At 47.5% G+C, this 16,347-nt stretch overlaps 1 protein-coding gene across 2 annotated transcripts in view; it reads right to left on the reverse strand.

The window, feature by feature from the left end:
• The window catches only part of LOC126530563 (probable D-lactate dehydrogenase, mitochondrial), an 87,416-nt gene extending 71,525 nt beyond the window's left edge, over nt 1-15,891 (reverse strand). Inside the window, exon 1 of one of the 2 annotated variants that reach the window (XM_050177827.3) lies at nt 15,782-15,891. The gene's annotated coding sequence lies outside the window, so the exon portion shown is untranslated. Of the gene's footprint in view, nt 1-15,451; nt 15,474-15,781 lie in introns of those variants that run through there. The other variant, XM_072288001.1, reaches the window with a different exon arrangement.
• Between the last annotated feature and the right edge of the window lie 456 nt (nt 15,892-16,347).

Consider the following 16,347-nt stretch of genomic DNA (forward strand, 5'->3'; position numbering starts at 1 on the left):
CGTCTTCACACTGCTGGCCTTTCGTGATCGCGCATATTGTGCCGTAGCACTACCCCCGGCTGCAAAAGCGCCGTCCCGGAGCGACTAAAGATCGGACTCGGAAGCAGTGTAGTAGGCCTTGAGCCTACTGACGTGTACGACATCACTAGATGCCACAGGAGAGGACGAGGTTGAGGCCACAGGAGCAATTTCGTAAGTCACAGGCGTCACCTGGCGCAGCACGCGGTAGGGCCCTGTGTATCGCGAAAGGAGCTTCTCTGAAAGTCCGACGTGACGAGAGGGCGACCACAGGAGCACGAGCGCACCAGGTGAAAACTGTACGTCACGATGGCGGGCGTTGTACTGACACTGCTGAGTGGTCTGTGAGGCCGTCAGTCGAGCACGGGCAAGCTGGCGTGCATGGTCAGCGAGGGCGATGGCGTCGCGCGCATACTCGCTTGTTGAGACCGCAGCAGGAGGAAGTGCCGTGTCTAGGGGCAAGGTAGGTTCGCGACCGTACAGTAGATAAAAGGGAGAAAATCCGGCGGTGTCGTGCCGGGAAGAATTGTACGCAAATGTTACGTAAGGAAGGGCAATGTCCCAGTCGTGGTGGTCCTTGGAAACGTACTTGGCCAGCATATCGGTAAGAGTACGGTTTAACCGCTCTGTCAGGCCATTGGTTTGAGGATGGTATGAAGTAGTCAGTTTGTGTTGAATGGAGCAGGAACGCACAATGTCAGCGATAACTTTCGAGAGGAAGTTTCGACCACGGTCAGTCAGCAGCTGTCGCGGGGCGCCATGAAGCAAGATAATGTCACGCAAGAGAAAGTCCGCGACGTCAGTGGCGCAGCTGGTAGGGAGAGCCCGAGTGATAGCGTATCGGGTGGCGTAATCAGTCGCGACGGCTACCCATTTGTTTCCAGAAGATGACGTGGGAAAGGGACCGAGCAGGTCTAATCCAACACGAAAGAACGGTTCCACAGGGACGGTGATCGGCTGGAGATGACCGGCAGGTAGCACCTGAGGTGTCTTCCGACGCTGGCAGGGATCACAGGCAGCAACATAGCGTCGAACGGAGCGAGCGAGACCAGGCCAATAGAAGCGGCGGCGGACGCGGTCGTACGTGCGGGTTACCCCAAGATGTCCTGAAGTGGGTGCGTCATGCATCTCAAAGAGCACAGTCTGTCGTAGCTGTTTTGGCACGACAAGAAGAAGGTCAGAGCCGTCAGGGAGGAAGTTCCTTCGATACAGAATGCCACCCTGGAGGACATATCGGCGAACGGATGCGTCGGTAGGTGTAGAGCGCAGACGCTCGATAAGTGCTCGCAGCGATAGGTCTCGGTACTGCTCATCGGCGATGTTACCGAAGGCAGAGACAGAGAAAATGCCGTTGGCGCTACTACTGTCGGCGTCGTCAGGCTCGTCGACCGGGTAGCGAGACAGGCAGTCAGCGTCCTTGTGTAGTCGGCCAGATTTATAGGTGACAGTATACGAATATTCTTGGAGGCGTAAGGCCCAGCGACCAAGTCTTCCTGTAGGATCTTTCAGTGAGCATAACCAGCAAAGCGCGTGATGGTCTGTGACAACGGAAAAGGATCGGCCATATAAGTATGGGCGGAATTTCGCAACCGCCCAAACTAGGGCCAGACACTCACGCTCAGTGATGGAATAGTTGCGCTCCGCGGGTGAGAGGAGCCTGCTGGCGTAAGCGATAACACGGTCGTGGCCACGCTGGCGTTGTGCCAGTACTGCTCCAATTCCGTGACCGCTGGCATCAGTACGGACTTCGGTAGGCGCAGAAGGATCGAAATGGGCCAAAACGGGAGGCGTTGTGAGAATGTCGATTAGATGAGAGAATGCAGAGGCCTCGTTATCGCCCCACTGGAAAGGAGCGTCTTTTTTCAAAAGGTCGGTTAGTGGTCGTGCTATGGCGGCGAAATTTCTCACGAAACGGCGGAAGTACGAACAAAGGCCGATGAAGCTGCGCACATCCTTGACACACTTCGGAACAGGGAAGTGCGTAACAGCATGGATCTTGCCTGGGTCCGATTGCACTCCGTTCGCGTCAACGAGATGTCCAAGGACGGTAATCTGGCGACGGCCGAATTGGCACTTCGATGCGTTGAGTTGCAGACCGGCTCGCCGAAAAACGTCCAGGACTGCTGAGAGGCGCTCGAGGTGCGTAGCGAACGTTGGGGAGAATACGATAACGTCGTCCAAGTAGCACAGGCACGTGGACCATTTGAAACCGTGAAGAAGGGAGTCCATCATGCGTTCAAAAGTGGCAGGGGCGTTACATAGACCGAACGGCATCACTTTGAATTGATAAAGACCGTCGGGTGTGACAAAAGCAGTCTTCTCGCGGTCGAGATCGTCCACGGCAATCTGCCAGTAGCCGGAGCGAAGGTCAATAGAAGAGAAATAGCGAGCACCGTGGAGGCAGTCAAGGGCGTCATCAATCCGAGGTAGGGGATACACGTCCTTTTTGGTAACCCTGTTAAGGTGCCGATAATCCACGCAAAAGCGCCATGAGCCATCCTTCTTTTTGACCAGTACTACAGGTGACGCCCATGGACTATATGATGGTTCAATAATGTTCTTGGCAAGCATTTTGCGAACTTCTGCGTGAATAACTTGACGCTCAGCTGGTGACACTCGATACGGGCGGCGATGAATAGGAGGGGCATCGCCGGTATTAATGCGATGTTTGACAGCTGTAGTTTGGGCTAAAGGACGATCGTTAAAGTCAAAAATATCGTGGTAGGAAAACAGAACGCGGTAGAGTTCACGAGCGTGCTCGGAGGGCAAGTCGGGGGCAATCATTTTCCGTAAGTCAGCGATGGTACAATTTGCCGACTGCGATGGTAGAGGAGTATCGGATGAAGTGTCGTCTACTGCAATGGATGCTACTGAGTGATCCTCGAATGAACAAAGCTGGGCCAAAGACATCCCACGTGGCAGCACTTGTGTCGTCAAGCCAAAGTTGACCACTGGCAGGCAGACGCAATTCGCCGTAATAGATAAAACTGTATGGGGTACTGTGATCCCATGTGTAAGGAGGACGTCTTGCATAGGAGCCGCGATGTAGTGACCGTCGGGGACTGGTGGGGATGACACTAGGTCAACGTAGGTCAGTGCCGAAGGTGGCAAGCGAACGAAGTCGGCGGAACTGAGGCGACTGGGGTGTGGTTCAGCAGGATCCAGAACAGGCAGGTCAAGGCGGAGAGTACTGGCGGAACAATCGATGAGAGCAGAATGTGCGGAGAGGAAGTCTAAGCCGAGGATGATGTCGTGGGGACAGTGGGCGATGACTGTGAATAGCACGATTGTTGAGCGATCGGCGAAGGAGACGCGGGCGGTACACATACCAATTACGGGGGCTGTTGCGCCATCGGCGACACGGACAACAGGCGTCGTGGCGGGCGTGATAATTTTCTTGAGCCGGTTACGAAGGTCAGCGCTCATTACGGACAAATGCGCCCCAGTGTCTATGAGAGCAGACACAGAAACACCGTCGACTTGCACGTCAAGAAGGTTCAGATGAGTGGGCAAAGTCAGTAGAGGATTTGGCGGCGTAGGGAGCAATGCAGCGTCACCTCGAGGCGCTGCATCGTCTAGTTTTCCGGCTGGGAGCGGCGTCCGAAGGGAGTCGGCGAATAGGAGCGACGGGGCTGGGGAGAGCGAGATTGTCGTCGTTGGGGCGAAGGCGAACGAGAATAGGGGCGGTTCGTTGCAGGAGAATCAGTGGCGGCATTATCGGAGCGTGCGGCATAGGGACGAGAAGGGCCACCTGAGGGGCGAGAGTAGGCAGTATAAGTAGGCCGGCTCGGGGAACTCCAGCGACTACGACAGTGCCGAGAAATGTGCCCGATTCGATGGCAGTGGAAACAAATAGGCTTGTCGTCAGCAGTGCGCCATTCAGATGGTTACGTATGGTAACCATCTGAATGGTAACCAGATATGTTACGTAGGAAGACGCAGACGAAAAGCTATGTACAAATATATTTACAAGGAAAATACGCTGCGCTTGGCCAAGAGGCAACAGCCCGCGCTAGCTTCTAATCGTCGTCGTCGTCTTCACACTGCTGGCCTTTCGTGATCGCGCATATTGTGCCGTAGCAATATGATTGCAGCTAGCCGCCCAAAACACACGATTTCATGAGCTTTCATACGACCCAGTCGACAATGTGCTCAGTGACAAGGCAAGCTTAGCAAAGCATTGTTAATTTCTCCTTGTGCCAAGACGGCCGGTCGGAAAGCTCTGTTAGGCGGCTGTATTAGAATACTCGTGAGACCTGTGTTTGGGGATAAGCGCGGATCTGATTATTAGTGCTGTACGAATAGCAAAATTTTCGTATTGAACACGAACACGAACGTTGGATAAACGCGACGTTTCAATATCGAACTGAACATCGGATATTACCAATTTTTAAACAAATATACATATCATAAAGGTTGTATGAAGCCCATCGGGCAAAAAAAGGGCTCCTTTGTGATAACTTGGCATTTGCCAATGCAGTCGTGCCTGATTTTTAACATGAAGACTAACTGGTGTGAATTTCTTTTTTTTTTTTTTGTAGCGATCAATATTGTGAACGGCGCAAGACCGAACGATTGTGTTAGTTGCCTGGTAGTAGTGAGTATTTAGAGAATCTCATGTCCATAGTTCGACTTCTTTCTTTTGCGCCAAAGATGTTTCATAAATCTTGTGCCCATTTCTGCTGTCATTGTAGGGATTTCTGGCCGGTCGAGCTGCTTATAACAGCTTCTTTTTGTGGCCAGCTCTGTCCTCACATATAGGGAAAGGAATTAAAGGGTGACTAATTGATAGACATATTGGATTTTAGGCAATTTGAGAAGCTTTCAAAGAAAAATCTGTACTTTGAACAAAGGCGTGTGTGATGCAGCAGTGACACTGACAATAATAAATCGAAGGAGCAGCGCGTCACTCGAGGTATGTAACGGAGCAATGTTTAAGGAGCTAAGTGTAATATTACCGCAGCGTACGTCATTTTAAAGAATCCAAAGATGGTGAAATTGGCCAAATAATAATTCCTTTGCTTGAATCGATACAAGGAGCTCGCCTTTGGCAACAAGCTGCCAAAGGCCGGGCATGCTTATTCGGCGAATGGAAATTACTGTGCAGAGGTGATATCGTCCATGCACTTGATCTGGAATGGGTGTGTCTGCAGAGCAATCGCGGTTCTTCTGCATTAGTGTCATTGGGAACAGTGTATAATTGAATCGGTCCTTCTCCCTGTTCACTGGAACAAATGTTTATTACCGCTTACAGCACACGAGCAAATTTCACCATTGAACAATCTTCTAATGTACGTTATCAAATCGAACACTAATCGAATAGCAAGAACTACTCGATTCGTATTTAAATTTTCGGATATTTCAGTAATAATTCATGAACGATCAGAAGAGTTCTGGATTGTGTCCTTTGGTCTGGCACTGTACTTTGGAACCAGTTGACACGACAAAATTATTTCTAATGTGAACATGTGTTACAGCTGGCAGCAGGCTCGCATTGCCTGCGGCTTCCGCATAAAAAGGGAGTTTATGCGCGTAGTGACACCGCCGCGCAGGGCAATTTTCGCTTTGAGCCGAACCCGCGTCGCTGCTACAAGTTCACCGATCATGCGGGACCTAACTTCTGAACAATTCTACTTCGCGATAGCCTTGGCGCGCAACTACAAGGCAAAGTAAACGGAGCACACCATCCGCCTCCGGGCCATAAGGAAAGTAGTGGCACCGCGACTCCCTCACGACGTGTGTGCTTGGTAATGGCGGACGCATGACCAGAAGACGCGAAGTAACATCATTGCAATATAAACCAATGAATTGTACGTGGACAAGAGTTTGATGAAAACTGATTTGGCAGAGATTATACATTGTCTAGGGTTGAAAGGAGGAGGCCTATTTAAAGAAATGAAGACATGGCACGTTACGCGTGGTATTGTTTTTATTTTTCGTTTGTCATCTGTAGTTGGCGTCTTCCTTATTACCTTTGACAATAAAGTATGCACTTCACGATGTGTCCGCGTCAGTGGCGTGTCACTTCTTTGTCGGCCGCTTTCGAAGGCTCTTACGCTGTTGCAATCAGAGACGTGGAGCTAGCAAATAGCACGTCAGACCACTCTTTAGACGCTCCTTATAACTGCGCGAAAAAACGAGGACACAAGAAAGGAACACACATCACACCACGAGCGCACTGCGCTCGTAGTGTGGTGTGCGTTTCTTTCTTGTGTCCTCTATTTTCGCGCAGTTATAAGAAGCGTCTAAAGCTATGAACAAACTAGCCCGCCACAACGTCCTACTAAAGACCACTCTTGTCCGCGAAAGTTCCAGCGCGTACACAGAACTCTACGAACAACCCGGCGCTGCGCTCTTCGGCGGAGGTCGTCCGCATCTTTACGACAATGATAAGGAGCCACGCGGGGTGAAATTCCATAAAAAAGGAACTCAAGCTTCGCGCTGTAGGCGTCGGTGCTATCCTCTATCGCAGCGACGAAAAAATAAAGATAGGCGTCGTATACGCCTATGGTCGAATGAGGGCACGTGATCTAAATAACGCAGCAGTTGCACAATAAAGTTGCACCAAAGTTACACAATATTATTGTAGCCGCCTCGGACGAGCTGATTTGCGGCCCTCTTCCGCAGAATCGTCATCGAGGGCAAGGCTCTCAACGGAACACTAAATACAAACACTAAATTAATTTACAGTGATAAATCATTATTCAGAAACACGAGTTTCGTAAATGTCACCGTGATGTATGCTTATTATTACAACAGAAAACAAAGGTCAAAGTTTCAACGTTTTAACTGGCGCCGAAACTACAGTGCCGGCGCGTCAGTGTGACGTAAGGGATTTCAACATTTTTTTTTTTAAATTTGTGCTGTTGAGACGCCGTAGAAATTCTTGAAACTTCCTATATTCAGTGTTTGGTTATTTGGGAATAAAATGTGGTCCAGTTTGCCAATAAGAAATGAACTAGGAACGAGGAAACGCTGTCATAATTCATGACGCCATGAGCAGCTGTTGGGGGAACCTCAAGGCGGCGTCGGCCCCCGTCTTTCTCTATTGCGATTTTTCTCACTTTCGAAGTCGCTCCTCACTGTAACAATGCATTTTTTCAGTATTAGAGAGGGGCAATTTATGGCCTGCTACAACACACACGCTGCCGCGCAGCGTTGAACTAGTACAAAGATGCGTTATTTATGCAATCAGGAAGCCCGCTTCTAAGCTAAAATAGTACTTTGCAAATGTTAGCACTGGCGGGAAACATTGCTCTCAGACTGCAGCCCACTGTTTTATTCCTGGTTCGTTTCCTTTTTAATTCGTTTTCTTTCAGACACATTTGTGCCATATACAATACAAAGCCGCGTGGAAAAAAACAGAAAGAAAAAAAAAAACTCCCGCAACGCAATGTTGTGTTTTCTTCAGCTGCGTGATACGTGAGAAGACGGGGAATAGAAAGGATGAAACGAAGACGATGCCGTTGGACTGTGTTTAAAGCGCGCGCTGACGCGTCCGGAGAACACCGACCGCCCACTGTGGCGGTCGCAGAGAGTCCACATGGCGTTCTGCGTGCTAGACACGAGGTCTCTGGTTCGCTCTACCGCCGCCGCGGCTACATGTGATTTCGACTGCACGGTATATGCAAGAAGGCTCGTCCGCGGAGCTTTGTGTGCACGCTCGACCATCCCAGGTTGCCCATGTAACTCCGCAACGCTGGAACGCTGTGCTTCGACTTCTGCGAAGGCCGCTGCATCGTTTCGATGCGTTACAATCAATCAATCAATCAATCAATCAATCAATCAATCAATCAATCAATCAATCAATCAATCAATCAATCAATCAATCAATCAATCAATCAATCAATCAATCAATCAATCAATCAATCAGCCAGCTTCATTACACATTATGTGTACATTCGCAATATATGTAAGCAACCACATATTCCAGGAAAAGCGCGTCCTTTCGCCGCCACGTTCCTTTCTCCGCATTTCCTTCCGCATTTCCTGCCGCCTGCGACCTTGGCCGCCAAGTCTCGCAGCTCCAGACGCCATTTCGCGTGCCCCCCTTTCTCTCAGCCGCACCTCACGAAGGGCAGCGCAAGGATTCCGCCTAATCGATCGCTCTCACCGGGGATGCGCAGGAGTTGCCACGTCAGGGAAGCCAGCAGTGCAGACGCCGCTGAGAAACTACGCAACTTCCGCCGTCTGCTAAATCTGGGTGAAATGCGCTCGACATTAAAAATCAATAAAGCTCAAACGCGACTGCAAAAAAAAAAAAGAAAAAAAGGCAGACCACACTACGCCATGCCTAGCGTAACCGATGAATTGGATAATCGCTGGTATTGCGCGAACACTTGACACGGTATGCGACGTAAACAACAGCAAAACAACGCAAAAAAAAAAGTCCATACCCCACCCCCCCCTGCCCCCGACCGCCGGCCCCCGCTACGCTTGTACCGATATATTCGCCAACTATCGGTAACGTCATGCTTTTTTCTCCTCTTCCCGTTTGTATTTCATTCATTGCATGTAAGAGTACTTAAATAAAGTCAGCTCTAATTGTCGATCGCCTTCTTTTTTGAACACAACCATATTGGAAAGCGGAGGAAAGGAGGCGTCAGTGGCTCATATTTTGAAAGGTCACTGCAACATTGATTGCGATTGAGCAAAATAGAAAATTTGGTCACTTGTTATAGCGGGATCATTTTGAAAAGTGCAAAAGAAAAGGAAAGGAAAAAAAGCGAAAAACAAAGAAAGAAAGAAACAAAAACAACGCAGCACAAGAGAAAAGGAGGTTGTGTGTGTGCTTCGTCTTCCCTTGTCATCAGTTTCTTTTTCTTTTTGCTACAGTTCAAAATGGTAAACAGTGATAGTAACGCATATTGATCGCCACAACTCTCGCTTTATGCAGCGTTACGAAATATAATTGACTCAGACAACGCGCGCATTCGAGGCACTAACGATGTGTGACACAGCGAAGCAGATCTGCCCAGTGTTATCGCATGATAATCGAAGCCCCTAAAACGAGACAGCGGCGCCAGCCATGCGTTACCTGTGTAGTCTTTCCCTTAAGCAGGGATCAGCTTTGTTTTTATTTCCAGAATACTCTATAGCGCTGATTTCTTGCGAATTCCTTGATAGGAAGAATTTACGAGACGTATGGTGAACCGCAGGAAACACGGCAGCCCTGCTTATCGCCTTTACTCACTGCGCGTTCACTTGTGACATAAAAATTGTTACAGCGCAAACACATGCAACCACAACGTATCAAGGACGGGACACAAGCGCTAACTGTCAACTAAATTTTATTGACGGAAGACGGATACCTTACATAAGGGGAAAGGCAGAAATGAAGGGGGAAGGGAGTGATACAATCGTGGAAAATGACATTGCGCGTCGATGAACGAACGTGCCAGCAGTCAACGGAATCAGGCGCAGAGAAAACAAGAAAACGAGAAAGAAACTAGAAAAACACTAGAAAAAGGCGAGGGATACTAACATACAATCAAATCAGTAAGCAGTCGCTTCCAAAAAATGAAGCTCTGCAGCAAAGAGCGATACAAATGGGGTGCTTACGTACTTGCTGCCATATTTTATGTGGAACGCTTCGAAACTGACGCGCGCCGTCGCGTCGGCACTCATGCCGAGAATCTTCGTCTCTCCCAATCGAGACTCGCAACCTGTGCATAACAGAGGTAGTAGCCTAAACGCATTTTTTTATAGCCAAGACCCACAAACCAGATATTCCATTCCGGACTATCGTTAGTGAAGAAGGTTCGTGGCAAAAAAACGTTAGTCGGTTTCTGCAAAAGCATCTCAAAACGCTTGCTTCGGATGATCCGTTCCTAACAAAGAAACCTACGGATGTCGCGCTGTTTCTTGAGAGCACAGATAACATTGGCTTTGGTTTTTCCGTAGATGTACAAGACTTGTTTTATTCTCTGCCTAAAGATCAGCTTTTGTTGGCTGTTAGAGAATGCGTAGAAGCAAACGGCGAAGTGTCATTCCGGAATTCAACAGGCTTGTCAGTAGATAATTTTGTATCGTTATTGCAGTTTTACCTGAAATCTACTTTTATTGTTTATGACAACCTGCCTTTTTTGCAGCGCAACGGTATCTGCATTGGGTCCTGCATGGCTCCAATTCTTTGTGATATTTTACTAGCAAAAGTAGATAAACTTTTGGATAGGTCTTTTTTGGGGGGGTTCGTTTTAAAGGTATTTAGGTACGTAGATGACATTTTAGTGCTTTTAAAAAAGCGGACGGCCTTCACCTACCTCTATACAGTAGGTGAAGTTTTAAACGCATTTCACAAGCATGCACTTGGGCTAAATTTTACCGACGAACTACCTGACGCAGATGCCTTACAGTTTTTAGACCTGAGACTAACCTTTCATCAAAAGCACGTTTGCTGGGGCTACTTAAAAAGGATTTGTTACCATATGATTCAGCGCATTCCAAAACTGTAAAAAGAGCTATAGCGTCGCACTGTTTGGAATCCTCTCTTCAGAAGTCGTGGCCGCACCTTATGCAGAAAAGTTTTGAGAATCAGGCCAGCCGACTTTTGGCGGCGGGGATCCCCCATTCGGTCTTGATTGCGGTGTCTGAGACCCTCCTTCAGAAACCAAAACTGGAAACACGAGGGAAAGATGACCATCGGAAGACCGACAAGCCTTTGGTTGTGCCGTACCTGCACAAGACTTCGCACAGTCTCAAGAAGGTAGCCAACAGGCATGGGGTGTCCGTTGTTTTTTCGGCACCCAGCAAGCTGGCACAGTTATGCCCACGCATCTGCAACTCTAAAAAAAAAAGAGATTGTCAGCTAAAACATGCGAAGCCGTTGATCAAGTGTTCCACAGGAGTGGTCTACACGATTCCCTTGAAGTGTGGAAAGGCTTATGTCGGCCAAACCGGCCGCTGCATTAATGAACGCTTGGGGGAACATGCCCGAAATTTAGGTAACTTAAAGGGCAAGTACGCACATTTGGTTGCGCACGTAATTGCATGCACAGGTTGCGAGGCTCGACTGGGAGAGACGAAGATTCTCCGCAAGAGTGCCGACGCGACGGCGCGCGTCAGTTTGGAAGCGTTCCACATACACAAATATGGCAGCAAGTGCGTAAGCACCCCTCCTGTATCGCTCTTTGCTGCAGAGCTTCATTTTTTGGAAGCGACTGCTTACCGATTCGATTGTATGTTAGTATCCCTCGCCTTTTTCTAGTGTTTTTCAAGTTTTTTTTTCTCGTTTTCTTGTTTTTTCTGCGCCTGATTCCGTTGACTGCTGGCACGTTCGTTCATCGATGCGCAATGTCATTTTCCCCGATTGTATCACTCCCTTCCCCCTTCACTTCTGCCTTTCCCCTTATATAAGGTACCCGTCTTCCGTCAATAAAATTTAGTTGACAGTCAGCGCTTGGTGTCCCGTCCTTGATACTTTGTGGTTGCATGTGTTTGCGCTGTAACAATTTTTATGTCAAGTATGCACCAACTCGCCCAGAAAGAAGTTTTAATGATGTAGCGTTCACTTGTACTCGCAAAGTAAGTCGGTACCTTTCGCCGACTAACGCAGCGAAGGTGAAGAAGCACCCGCGTCAAGCGATAGGAGATAGTTTTTACGCATTAGCGTAGATGGCCCGCCTGTGAAGTCGACGAGGTTATGCGTGTGCATAACCCGGAGGTGGAGAAGAGCGCCGGAGCGAAGAGAATCGCCGCGTTCGCGCCCTAAGCGTTGGTGCTTCGACGCCGCGGTGCTCACACTGTGCATGGTGGCGGCCTCCCTTCTTTGCGTGTGTAGCAATGTGCGCTTCCCCTGTGGGCACCGCGATATAGACGCTCCTACTGGCTTGTTTGTTGTGAATCATGTAAATATTGTAACCATACGGGGTGATCACTTTTAAGCGTTACAGATTTCTTTAAAGATCGCCTGTAACAAAGAACGTAGTTCTATTCCATGCGCTCGAGTATTCAGAGGGGCGTACGTTAGTGGCACGAAAAATCGAAACACACATTCCATTCATTAAGAAACATTCACTAATTAACTTTCTAGTTATTTACTTTACGGCACATGTGGCCATTTACGAATTGTAGCCGGTGAGCTTGTGAGACGAATTCATTTCAAATGAATTTGCAGAATGACGCCTGTTGAAATATGTGCCTCATAGAATTCCTCGTAAAAAAGTACTGTTTTTACTAACTTATTTTTAACAAAACGCTCTCTCACGCATTGAAGCACAAAAGTAACTGGAACGCACGTGTATTTCATCCCACACTTTGGGAAATAATATCTCGAAACTGATCTCATCCTGTGCATCCATTTCAAGCGGATAAGTCTCTCACACTCACCGGCTGCAACTCGTAAATTGCAATATGTGACGTAATGTAATTGATTCGAAGTTCAAATAAGTTAATCCGTTAATCTTAAATAAGTAGTTGAATGTGTGTTTCATGTTCACATGCTAATAATAACCGCCTCTATGAATAATCCTACTCAAGGACAAGAATTGCGCTATCTGCCACAGGTGATTTTTAAAACTTTCTTGAAGCTTAATAATGATAACCCTGTATGTTGTGCATGGTCATGCAACGATCTTGTATTCACCGATCTTCTTCACAAGTTAATCAGGATGCTTAAAAAGCCGTACACACGCTTGAACTCTACTTAATGTGCGTGTTTACTTACTGTGTATGTGTGTCAAAATGTGTTTATATGTGCAATGCCTTTTTAAGAAAAAAAATTACCAAAAGTGTAGATGTGTATTTTGGGCAAACGAGATATATTTGGTGCAAAAATGGCTCATGCCTCACATTGTCGCAAATGAGCATGGAGTGAAAGCGGCTATCGATGAACATCCTTTTAGAGTGAAACGACACAACGTGCCTAGAGACGTACCGTTGACACGAGTGTTACTATCAAGTGGAGACAGGCCGGCACGCATAAATACAGAGACTGGCAGGCAAAAATAGCTGAGAACGAATGAAGTCGATGACAGTAAAACAAACAAGCAAACAAAATAAAATAAAGAGAGCATCGAAACAGTCGGCCCCCCTGCATATGTCGTCACCATGCAGGACTTCCAGAAACCAGTCGCTAAATATACGCCCAGCTTACGCAACTACGCCCCTCAGGTAACCAAAGCGCCGTCGCTAAAAGTTTAAGCTACGGTCTGCATACCCAAACTTGGTACGCTGCGCTGTCAATATATCAGATACGATACGGTAGCTTTCTTTACTAACGCACTAAGTCTTGTGTTATGCTCGGCCATTTGCACTGAGACCGTGGAAAAGCACAGCAACGCTCCCATTCCTCAATTTGGTGTAGTAATGGCCTCCTGTTGAACGCGATTACAATGTCCACGTGTACCTACGTCTTGAGGCAGATATAGGGTTGCCATCTGGCCCGTTTTTCACCAACCCAATCGGTATTCCGTTCACAGTGCCGGCTGCTGGATCGACCCCCACACCGGCACGCCATTTGCTGGATTTCGAGATCTCCCTGTACCGGCGCCATATGCTCCATGGCAAGCGCTCCTCCGGGCATATATGTATACTTGCCAACGTAATTGTCGCGTGCGAATTTACTCCTAATTCCTTAAAGCATGAATGTATCTTGTTGTCATCTAGATTTCCAGCATATTGCTGTGTTCGTCGTAGCTAGGTTACTAACGTGCCTTACGAATAATTATTTGCGCCAACACCATGAAGATATTAAAGTCGTACCAAATTTTATATAAATTCTTTCAATAAATTTCGATCACGCAATGTTTGTACTCGACGCCCCGCCATCTTACCTTGTTCTGTTTGTAATGTTAAACACGTATGGTTTACAAAAACAAAACGCTTTCTGCCCATACGTGGCCGTCGTGCCATTAAACTGCATACATCAATAATGCTTTATAGCTGATATCCGCTGAGTGCCTATGACACTTGTGTTTTCTTTGTCTGTATGGCACTTCAAAGCTGTGCGCTGTGTGCGTGTCACTCTCTCGTGTCCTTGCCTTTATTTAGCGCTGTGTCCTTTTTCTGAAATACTCCAAAGCATTCTCTTTTTGCTTTCTGAAGTGATGCATGCTCGCGAGATGCTCTAATTAACACTACGTACCCCTTGTCACCGAGAGGAGAGTCCAATACATGCATAGGCGGCTCGTGGTATGTATGTATGTATGTATGTATGTATGTATGTATGTATGTATGTATGTATGTATGTATGTATGTATGTATGTATGTATGTATGTATGTATGTATGTATGTATGTATGTATGTATGTATGTATGTATGTATGTATGTATGTATGTATGTATGTACGTACGTACGTACGTATGCATGCATGTATGTATGTATGTATGTATGTATGTATGTATGTATGTATGTATGTATGTATGTATGCATGCATGCATATATGCATGCATGTATGCATGTATGTATGGATTTCTGTAGTTAACAGTATAGGCCATTATTTTTGCACCCTTGTTGCATAGCCGATTGTTCTAAGCATATAGGTTTATTTCGCTCTCAACGTCTAATTGTTACAGTCGAGGGAATGCCGTGCTACGCCCACCCTCTTCGCCAAGCCCTTTCACAATTTAAGCTCGACTGCGCCAGTATATTTTCACTCTGCCGTGTTTTGCCACATACATTTTGTCGATGCACGCAGTAAAGATAAAAGCAAAACAATTTGGTAAAGTGTTGCACTTATTTCCTTCATTCATTGCCCACACATAACTACCGAGATATTATGCGAATTATGTGTGAAAAAACGTCGGGCCAGTATGGCCAGAGTAGTTTGTTTGGGAGCACTTAAATCGGTCAGATCATGTCTTGAAATGTAATCAGTGCCAGGAAGTATGAAATATTTTATGCTGTGGTTCGCACAGTGCGTGCTGAGAGTAGAAACGGCAGAAATTCGCGTTCTGTAAAATGCTCTCGAACATCATATTGAGGAGAATGCTGGAGATTTGCACACATACATTAGGAATTTCTAATTATGCATTGCTCATGTGATTCCAGCACACTTCGGTGGTTGTCTGTCTAAATAAAAAAATTAATTATGGGCTTTTACGTGCGAAAGCCACGATACGATTATGAGGCACGCCGTAGTGGGGGACTTAGGAAATTTGGTCCATCTGGGATTCGTTAACGTGCACCTAAATCTAAGTACACAGGTGTTTTCGCATTTCGCCGGTTGTCTGTCTACAAAAACCGAGGTCAAAATCACCTCGCGACGAAGTTGAAAGAACCTTAAAGTGTCGTAGGACATCCCACACCACAAGCACCTAAAACTATAGCTGAAGATAGCTACCATTGCCATAAATTCTAGAGAAGAAATGAACGAAAATAATTACTTATTGGATATTTGCAGATATTTACAGCGGCTTATCGGTGTCAACAGCGTCTCAGGTGAAAGACCCGGACACCTACCAATTAGTAAAAGAAAAGTTGTTGTGGCACTTACTTTAGAATTATATCCAGGTCCGTTAGGAAGATCTCGAGGTACACTGCCGTTACGATTTATAAATGCCACAGTCACCGCTGTTATCACTGTAGGGTCTTTGCCGGCTGTGTCACAAATGGCAATTTCAGAGCCCAAAGAACGCGCGCTGTTAGCAAGCAGCCCTGTGTCCACTCGATACCCGACTGCCCGTACAGCGAGCTTCGCCGTACGTCCTGGAATCGGCGACGACAGCGATCTCCGGTTGCCCGTCGCCGCGCGAATCGCGACGCTCGAGCGACCGACGTGCGATTCGCCGCGAAAGCCCAGCGGCGAAGCCCGACGGCGACGTACCTGTTATACTGCGGTGGCGTTGGCGTCGTGGGTCTCCGCGGGCCCCCGCTGCAGCCGAAAGCCGGGAGGCGGTTCTGTGCACGGCTCTGCAACGGCAGCTGTGGCGTAACACCAAGTGGGCACGTGCGGCATCGCGGCGACAAGGCGAGCTAACGCTGCTGCAAGCCGCCGCTGCTAGTGTGGCGGGGCATTCGGTTACGATTTTGAATAGTAACGGTAGTAATGTCTGTTGTCAGAGTGGCACATGCCCACCCTGGGAGATTGACCAGGGATCGGATCGCTCAAGTATGTGTAGAAATTTTAGAATTGATTTGCGGGAAACAAAAACGCAACAAAAGTTCTGTGTTGTTCTCTAATATTCTCAGTTTTGATTTGGTTGTGTTAGTAATGATTACAAGAGGACAACACCTAAACACACTTGTAACGCCAGCAGCTTCTACGCCGTTTCCCTGCAGTGGGAAGAGCCATCGTTTGGAGACGAACCAAACCAACAAAAACGAAATTACGTCAGCAACAAAAAGGGGTAACATGTAGTGTGTAGATTAAGAAATTGCAAGGATTAGGTG

The sequence above is a fragment of the Dermacentor andersoni genome, chromosome 4, assembly GCF_023375885.2.
Source record: "Dermacentor andersoni chromosome 4, qqDerAnde1_hic_scaffold, whole genome shotgun sequence".
NCBI lineage: Eukaryota > Metazoa > Arthropoda > Arachnida > Ixodida > Ixodidae > Dermacentor > Dermacentor andersoni.